General features: G+C 31.7%; 1 long non-coding RNA gene across 1 annotated transcript in view; it reads left to right on the forward strand.

The window, feature by feature from the left end:
* Positions 1–8,946, forward strand: part of LOC141489721 (uncharacterized) — a 60,157-nt gene extending 51,211 nt beyond the window's left edge. The window contains exons 2-3 of the long non-coding RNA XR_012468971.1: positions 8,046–8,196; positions 8,845–8,946. This is a non-coding gene — a long non-coding RNA (uncharacterized LOC141489721). The remainder of the gene's footprint in view (positions 1–8,045; positions 8,197–8,844) is intronic.
* The last annotated feature ends 954 nt before the right edge of the window (positions 8,947–9,900 follow it).

Raw genomic sequence — 9,900 nt, forward strand, 5'->3', positions numbered from 1 at the left:
TCTGGCCAAACTGTCAATCAAATGGCATTTATGAAGCACCTAGCTATGTGTCATACACCATGCTAAACTCTGGGAAAATAAAGAAAGGCAAAAACATAAATCTTGCCCTTAATGAGCTCCCCTCAATTGGAGAAAATATTCAAATAATTACATAGGTACAAAATGTTAAAATGCACAATGTGTTATTGGTTTATATGAGCATTAGGGGACAGTGGGGACCTCCTTTAGAAGGTAGGATTTGAAACAATTCTTGAAGGTGTCCAAGAAATCTGGAATGCAGAGATGAGGAGACAGGGTCTTTCAGATTATCAATCAAAAGACAGAATCAGAAGATTAATTTCTATGTTAGAGGAATAACAAAATAGGAAGTATGGAGGAAAAAATGAAAGAAGATTAGAAGAAAGGAGTCAAGTTATGAGGGGAGCTAAAAGCTAATTGGAATTCTACTTTTGATATTCCAGGTTCTGTTTAAGAGTTTCTTGGAAGAGATTATATAACTTTTCATTTTGTGCATTTTCTCTACCCACCCATTCCCCTTTCTTCTCTCTTCTCCCATCCCTAGAATTCTCTTCTTCCTCCTCTCTATCTCCTCAGTTCTTTGACATGTCAAGTGCCAGGCAAAAGTCTGATTTTCTTCAAGATTTTTCTGCATATTACTTAATGCATATTACATAATACTAATACTTTCCCTCTCTTCATTATTTTCAATTCATCTATCTTACCAGGAGACTGCATTCATAAATAATCCAAGCATTCTAGTTGGTTCTGTCTGGTTCTGTCTACACATCCTCTTCCCCTTTTCGAGGCATGGGGCAATGGTCAATCAAGCTGAATCCTGAATTCTCTTATTCTCACCAAGGGGATTCTGCATGTCAACCTTCCCTTCAACTATAACTTCTTCATGTCGTTGGATTTAACTGAGGACAATGTAACTGTTGAAGAGATTAATTTCATCCAAAATATATAAATTATTTCTCATTGGATCAAGAATGGGTAGTACCAACAAGTTGTGAATGATTGTAGATGCTCTATCTGTCCTTTTTTCCACTATTTTGTCACCAACCTTGGGAGCAAGGAGGAAAATTTGATGGAAATTTTAAATTTAATATCTACTGTAAATACATAGATATGCATGTACATATATCAAATTATATATACATATTTGTATGTTATATCCATCTATATCATCTACCTATTTATCTATGTCTCTATCTACATGAATATATACATACATAATTCCACAAGTTAGTCTATTAAACTATACACAATATGTCTATAACATTACCTATATATTGATTTATTATTATTGCTATTAATTTCCCATAGGCTAGCATGGGGGAAAATCAAACTATTATATGTTCAACCACATTTTGGAAAGTTTTTCCACACTTAGTTTGATTTTTCTATAGTAGCAGCCATAATGTGTCCCAAAGAGTGCACCTAATACCCTTCCATTTTTGTAGAGAATCTCTGACCAACTCCAGGCTGAAATGGGGTACTGGAGGAATACTTCTAGTGAAGGGTGTTGTAATTAATAGAAAACAATCAGGATTAACAGTTGGAGGTAGCATGTCCCCATGACTTAGATATAAATAGCTTTATTTATAAAATTTTGAGTTCAAACATTTCCTTTCTGAATTTGCTCCCAAACTACTTTGTTACCATTGCTCAATTTCCTTTTTTTTAAAAATTTGATTTCTATGTGATTTACAGCACTATCTTTTCAATATGTGTCAGTGGAGAAAAGTGACCTCCTTCACCTCTGTGGGAAATAAGCCCGAGGGTTATAATTAGAATGATTGTTATTTATAATGAGAAAGTCGATTATTGTAAAGCATCATCCTAATAAATCTGTTCTCTCCCTGAGAGTGTGTTGATTACCACAGGGGCTTATGTCTATCCAAAAGTATTCCTACAGGGTGAAGGAAATTGTAACAAATATAAAGTGCAAATTGTTTTTCACTTTATTCAGACATTCAAAATGAAATGGCATATAACCCTGAATAGTTGAATAAGGTGTATATTTTGCTTAAAATTTTATTCATACTTCTCTGCTATTCTGGGACAAAGGCACAGAACAAGGAAATTCGATGTAGACACTAATGTGAAAATGCAGGGAGCAACATGTATTTGTTGTTTGAGAAGAAAAAATTTCTATAGAAAGAATTATATTAAAATAGATTTAGGCTATAAAGTTAGAATACCATTTGTTCTCAGTATCTATTTTATGAGGTACTCACAGCTCTTTAAAACTAAGACCCTATTCATCCTCAGAAAAATCTTTAAGAAGATGAAGAATAAATGTTGAATTTCTTAAGTGGGTCAAGGATCTTTCTTCTTTTGGTTGGGAATAGCGTTTCTGTGATCTTTTATAAGCCTTTTATAAGTCAAAGTTTTTTTACTGTTTTTATAAACTTTTTTTTGTATGTATAACTACATACTTTTATGATTTAAACTACATATGCATTAAACTACATATGTAAATATAGATACTTTTTGTTTTGATGTAACAATTCCCAAACAAAATCAAAATTTCCCTTAAGAATAACTCCTTCCATAAAGGGATAAGCAATATTGCCTAATTATTGCAATATGATAATTGGGACTGATAATGAATTGCTTTCTACTTTTGTAATTTGTCTTTCCGTAAAAACACTTTGTCTTTTTAACTTCAACATCTAGACTTTATCTAGTGTTTCTAATCTGTTTTATTCAGTTGTTCATTAGAATTGGACAATGACAGGTCTGTATGAGCATACACAGTGTGCTCTGCACAGATATTGTTTCTGGTCTGCTTGTCATGTAAAGAAGAGTCTTTCTACTAGTTGTCGAATTGGATTTGAGAAAACACCAGTTACTACCTGGCCAATGAATTTTCCCTTTTTTCCTGGCTGTGTTTAAATAAATAGGCAAGAACTATTTACAATAAACTTCTTGGTAGGGAGAGGGGAGATTTTCTGGGTTGTTGATCTTTGCATTTTCTTTTGGGCAGTGATCATTTTTTATTTTTCATGTTCAAACAAGAAATTTCTAGAAATCTTCACAAATTGCTCTTTTTGCACTTGTCAAATAAAATTTGAAAAAAAAACTATAATCAGTACACAAACATCTGGATATTGGAAAATTTATAGCAATATTTATTGTCTATGTAATTCCCTTTTCAAATAGGAACAACAAAAATGGGGATCCTAATATCAAGTATATGTTTTGTATAGTACCTCAAAGACTACCTAGGTCATCTTTGTCATTTTACAGATGAGGAAACTAAATTCTGGGGAGATAGTAAACATCAGAGTCAGGCTTTGAACCTAAGCCCTCTGAACCTATTTCTATTTTGCGTTTTCCACAGTGACTTGCTGCCTCCATTAAGATTTTTTTTATTCTGTATATTTTGTGGATACTACTTTGATGTTATAGAAGAGAGTTGTGAAACTTTTGGACTTTGGGACACAGTGTAGTCTATTAGAGTCAGATTAGGATGTAACTGGAAAATAGTTAAGAAAACATGATAAAAATACAATGCATCAAAGATGATACCATTTTGTGGCATTTTAAAGTCATCATGTGAGTCAGTTTCTCTTCGTTTGACTCCACTAGTGTAGACTCTCAGGCCAGAATAAATTAAATAATCTTTTCAATGTTATGAATTAACTTCACTTTTGGACTACAAAGCCAGTCCTTCCAAAATATTTTTGACAGTGTGGCAAATATTATCTTTGATCTTCAGCTTCATTTGCTAATGACATTTAGCTCTCATTGTTTACAGAACAATCTGAATTTCTTGTGCTTGAGAAAGGTTATTCTTTGACTTGAATTAAAATTATCTAAAATAAAAATGTCATCCCTCTAGATCTAAAAGTAGCATTTGACAAAAGTTTGAGAAATGAAAGATAACATGGTTATATACATTGTATTTACAATCGAGAGAGTGAGGAATGTATTTGAGTATTGAGTCATTGAGTCAGTGCCTTCCTCTCCCTATTTCCTCTGTTTTCTTCTCATTTATTTTCTTTCTCCTGCTCTTTACCCCTTCCTAATATCTTTTCTCTCTTACTTGCTTCTCTCCGGATATATATATATATATTCACACATATTCACAATTAAAGATGAAATTTGGAAAGGAAGGTGTGTTAAAAACGTTTAAAAATTGTTATAGAAGAATTTTTCATTACACACTCACACACCTATCTACAGGTCAACATCTCTTGAATTTGGAATTAGCATCTTATCTGCTAGATGTATGCTTATGAGCTATTCTAAAGGCATTTAGATTTCTTACCACTTATCTTTCTTTATGGTCTTTGCATGTCATAAAATTTTTTTAGCTATTCTTTATGCCATTTAATTGAAGCAGATTGTCATTCTAAATGTGTGTGACCTGGGAGCAAAAAGAGATGAAGCTTATTTTCACATAATACCTTGTATAAACAATCTGATCCATTCAAATGCCTACTAAAAATTCAGGCAAGTAATGACTATACATAAAAATATTTATATGTTTTTAATCATCCAGACAATACTATCCATATCAACTAAGCAAAATGCTTTTCATTCAGATATTTTTATGTGCAATGTAGATACAATGGCTTTATGTAACAAATGTCACCACAGTGGATACCAATGCAAATACACTTAATCTTCTTTTTTTGCTTACAACTGACTTAAGATACTGAGAACATCTTATTGTTTCTGTGCCAAAGCCCAAGAATTGAAACTGAAAGAAGAGTTCCCTACCTTACTGATCCAGTCTAACTTCATAATATCCATGATTGGCAGAATAATCAGCAGTAGCATTTTTAACACTTCTCATTTAAATTGGTGTCTGGGTATTTGCTGATATTTGCTTCAGTATCTGTTTCCTTGATCTTTCCCCACATTTTATAGAGTCCCAAAGTCACCACACTGAGTATTACATTTCTCACTCTTGAACACTTATGGAGTTCAATTCATAAACGCTAATGCTATCTGATTCTAGTTTTACATATAAACATAGGACATTATATTATTTAAGCCACATTCCATTTGCCTGACTCAGGAAAGTGTTGTTCGTTTTCTGTCCCTCTCCAAGTGTTTAAATACTCCTGTTTTTGTTTTTATGTACTTCTTTATGCATAATTCAACATTGACATGAATCATACTACTTTTAAAAATAGTTAACTTCCCATTGTTTTTTTAATCCTCTGTATTTTAACTCTCCTTTGCCTCTTGTGAGTACTTCTTCTGTGTTTATTGTCTATTTTCTTCTTTCTCTAGTTCACTCCAATTCCCAGAGAGCTATTCAGCCATTCTTATCATGTTACTGTATTTTCTACCAAATAGAGGTTAACCAGTTTCCCTTTAAGCCACCAGGTTCGATTATTTCTGAATCTTTTGCTCTGAAACAATTCTTTTCTAGATTTTAATCATTCCCTCCCTTAGCAAATTTGATCTGTAGCCAAAATAATAGTTTTCTATAGTTATTTTATTCATTTTATTCAGATAAATAGTTACTATAAAACAAATCCAGGAGGAATTATGTTACTTGGTGATATCTCTACCTGTGTTTTAGCTTTAGTTTTGGTCAATGACACAAGTGGAAAAATAAACAAATATGCATTTAAATTCAGTTCAACAGATATAGAAGTTCATGTGCTAATTCACATTCTATTTCTAGGAACCTACTATGTAATATTCTTTAAAACATATTAGGAATGTATTTTCTAGATGTAGCATTTTTTAAAAATAAAAGTTGGCTGCAATGTCAGCTCTTCAATTAACTGTGTCATTTTTTTTTTAAATGCTACTTGACCTGTACTCCCTTTGGCAGTTTATTTTTCTATAATGAGGCATTGGCCACATTCTAAATTCTATGGGATTTTAATTCATTACTGTGATTCAATTCAACAGACATTTACTAAACATCTGCTTTATACAAGGTATTAAAGATAGATGGAATAGGGTAGTCTTTTCCCTTAAGATGTTTATAGTCTAATAGGGAAAGGAAAAAAACCCAATAACTAGTATTATAAAGTGCTTTAAGGTTCAGAAAACATTATATAAACATATCAATTTATCCTCACAGCAACCTTGGTGCATATGTGCTACTACTTTATTATCCACATTTAAAAAGAGAGGAAACTGAGGTTAAGTGACTTAACAATGTCATTCAGTTAGTAAGTGTTTTAGGTTGTATTTGAACTCAGATCTTCCTGACTCTAAGTCTAACATTCTCTCCTCTGTGCCACCTAATGACATATACAATTAATTATAAAAATGCAAATAAGTAGTATATAAAAATTGCAAAAGAAGACTCCAGTTACAGGTCTGCAAGAAATTTGAGGAGAGAGAGAGAGAGAGAACAAGATCCCTCTTGCTTTGTGGGAAAAGATAAGGAAGCTTATCATTGATAACTTCAAAATCCACTTTCTCTTCTCCACCACTTCTCTTTTCCACCTATTAGAATCACATAAGAGTTATGCCATGGCCTTTTGAAGTCTTCACACTAGATATCATAATCTATTTAGTACTCTTTTTGTCTTTCTACTAAATTCACAAGTTTGGTATAAACTACTTAAAATAGTTTGAGTTCTTAATGAATTCTCTAGATGGAAAAAATATTAACTTTTCAAATACCTTCACCTATAAGGAGAGTGATGAATACCCTCCAGGAGGTGCCTTATCTCCAGGGTATATGGGTGAACCACAAGATAAATGTTAGTTTATGTACTTATAAAGTTTAATATATTGAGTAAAACAGATTTTTCTATGGAAGTTAAGGATTATTTAGAACATCTTGAAAAATGAAGAACCCACATCCTTTGGAGGCCTCTCAATAATTTCCTATCAACTATTTAAATGATGCATTCCTTCCTTTAAAATCATTAAATGCTATTTACTGACTATTATCAATATTTAAAGTGGAATTAAATATGGGAGAAGCTCAAGGGAATAAATCCTAAAGCAAAAATATATATGTATATATATATATATATATATGTCAGAAAATACCCAGAGTATCATGTTACATATAAGAGAAAAGCTAAAAATGCTAGTAAAGGAGTATATAAGCAGGTTACAACATATTTTTAACAATGATCTCAGTACCACTCAGGAATTATGGATTATTATCAAACAAATATATATAAATAGAAAAGGATATGCATCAATTACATAGAAGAATAAAGGTAGAAGCTTAAAGATAGGCGTGACTTTCAGAAATCAGTAATTTCAATCTCTAGTTTCACAAATAAGCAAACTGTGCCTCATCAAGAAAGAACATGGAACTGGGATTCAAAATCATGTTCTCTGATTCCAAATTCAATGCTTATTCTATTGAAGTATGGCAGCCCAATTGCTTTATTGATAGCAATGAAATTATGTCCATATATATATATATATATATATATTATATACACATAAATACATACATACACATGCATACATATATCTTTAGGAAAGGTTCCAGTTATTCAGGAAAATGTTTTGTGAGGGATACAAAAATTACAATGGATAGGTTGGTATGGGTGAGCTAAAATTTAAACAGTAGAAGCAAATTCCCATATTAATGAGACTACAGACTGAAGAAACAGTTCATTCTCAATGCCAGAATAGGATGTTGTTACATGTGAAAACAGACTAAGTCTGATGAAGTAATTATTGATGTTATTAATCATTAAAATATCAGTAAAAGAAAATATTTTCATAGAACCATAGATGAAATAAAGTTATGAAAAATCACTACCTGCAAGATATAGTGGATGTGTTAGACATATTGTTAAATGAAAGACCTCTATTTCCAGTGTTAGTCATTCAATCAGATGTGTTTTGACATACATGGAATTATGTACTTGTTTCTTTTCTGACAGACTTGTTATTATTGCTTCTCTTCTGATTGGGAAATTTTTCTTCTGTTTTGGTTTATATTGAATTTGTACATTGTGACCCAATTGAATTAATGTTGATCATTGACCATACCAAACATATAGCAGCATTGTATCTCAAAGCTATGATAGGAAAGAACAAACAACAAAAATAAAATCTGACCTTAAATTTTACTTTGATGACAGGGAAGATCAAGACATGAACTCAGAAGACAATCAAGCCAAAATAATTACAAACACAGATTCAGAGTAACGTGTGAAATTAGCAAAAACATACCAAGATTTCCTGGAAGAGCTAAAAATGATTTTCAGAATCAAAAGTGGAGATGAAAAATAGGTAAAGAAATGAAAGCAATGATGGAAAATAATGGAAATAAAATTAATAGTTTTTGAAAAGAGACACAAAATACTGAAGAAAATAATACATTAAAAATAGAATTGGTCAAATTGTAAAAGAGGTACAAGATTTCGCTGAAGAAAATAATTCGTTTAGGATTAGAATTAGGCAAATGAGATCTAATGAATTCACAAGGCAAAAACTCTTAAAGTCAAAAGAAATAAATAACTGAAGAAAATATGAAATATCTTACTCCAGCAACTGACCTTAAAAATAAATCCAGGAAAGATAATTTAATTTATATAGAACTACCTGGAATCCATGATCAAAGAAAGAGCCTCCATGCAATATTTCAATAAATTATCAAGGAAAACTTATCCATTGAATCAGAGGATAAAATGGAATTTGTTTCATCCTCTGAAAGAGTTCTGAGATGAAATCTTCCAAAAATCAAAGTCCAGAGCTCCCAGGTTAAAAATAAAAGTAGCCAGAAAGTTACCATTCAAAGTTATGGAATCATAGTCAGGATCACACAAGAGTTAGCAACTACCACATTAAAGGAGTGCAGGGTTTGAAATATGATATTCTTGAAGGCAGAAGAGTTGGAAAGCAAAAACCTACTTATAAAAACTGAGTATATTCTTTCAGGGGAAAAATGACTACTTGATGAAATGGAAGACTTTCAAGCATTTCTGATGAGAATTCCGAAGCTGAACAGAAAAATTGACTTTGAAATACAAGACTCTAGAGATGCATAAAAAGGTAAACACAAAAGAGAAGTCATAAAATGTAACTGTTTAAATTTCTATATGGGAAGAGGATGCATATATCTTCTGATACCAATATTAGGTAGTTAGAATAATTCTACACTGAAAGAGTTGTGGAAATGAATTGATTTTGTTGGGCTGATGTAAAATAAATGAATAGATGAGTAAGAAGATGCTCTAGGAGAATGGGGAAGGTAGAAGAAAAAATAGGATGTGCATACTTGTATATGCACATGCATACATATATATATATATATATATATGTCTATATATCTATATATGTCTATCTATCTATCTATCTATCTATCTATCTATCTATCTATCTATCTATACTCAATTGAGAATAGAAATCTGTATTATTACCCAATTTCACAAAAGGGAAGTAGAAGAGGAAGGGGGCAAGAGAAAGAGAAACCCTTTGATAGCATGTTCAATTTCTTGCTTTTTTTTAAAGTTTTTGCTAGGCAGTGGGGTTAAGTGGCTTGCCCAAGGCCACACAGCTAGGTAATTATTAAGTGTCTGAGGCCAGGTTTGAATTCAGGTATTCCTGACTCCAGGGCCAGTGCTCTATCCATTGCTCCACCTAGCCACCCCTCAATTTCTTTTTAAAAAGTGTTATTTAAGTATTCTATTCTCTGTTCTGTTAATCTGCATGATTATGTTTTTATAAATATCCATCCATTTCAATGGGATTGTTGGTTTTACTGTCATATAATTAGGCAAGGTAACTCCTAATATGAATGAGGGAAGAATTTATGACTAAACAAAGGATAGAAAGTAGCACAGTCTAAAAAATGAATAATTTTAACTACATGAAATTTAAAAAAAAGCTTTTGTGCAAATAAAATGGATGTCACAAAAATTAGAAGGAAAACAAAATTGGGGAAAAAAATTCACAGCAAGCTTCTTTGATAAAAGCCTCAATTTTCAAATATAT

The sequence above is a fragment of the Macrotis lagotis genome, chromosome 5, assembly GCF_037893015.1.
Source record: "Macrotis lagotis isolate mMagLag1 chromosome 5, bilby.v1.9.chrom.fasta, whole genome shotgun sequence".
NCBI lineage: Eukaryota > Metazoa > Chordata > Mammalia > Peramelemorphia > Peramelidae > Macrotis > Macrotis lagotis.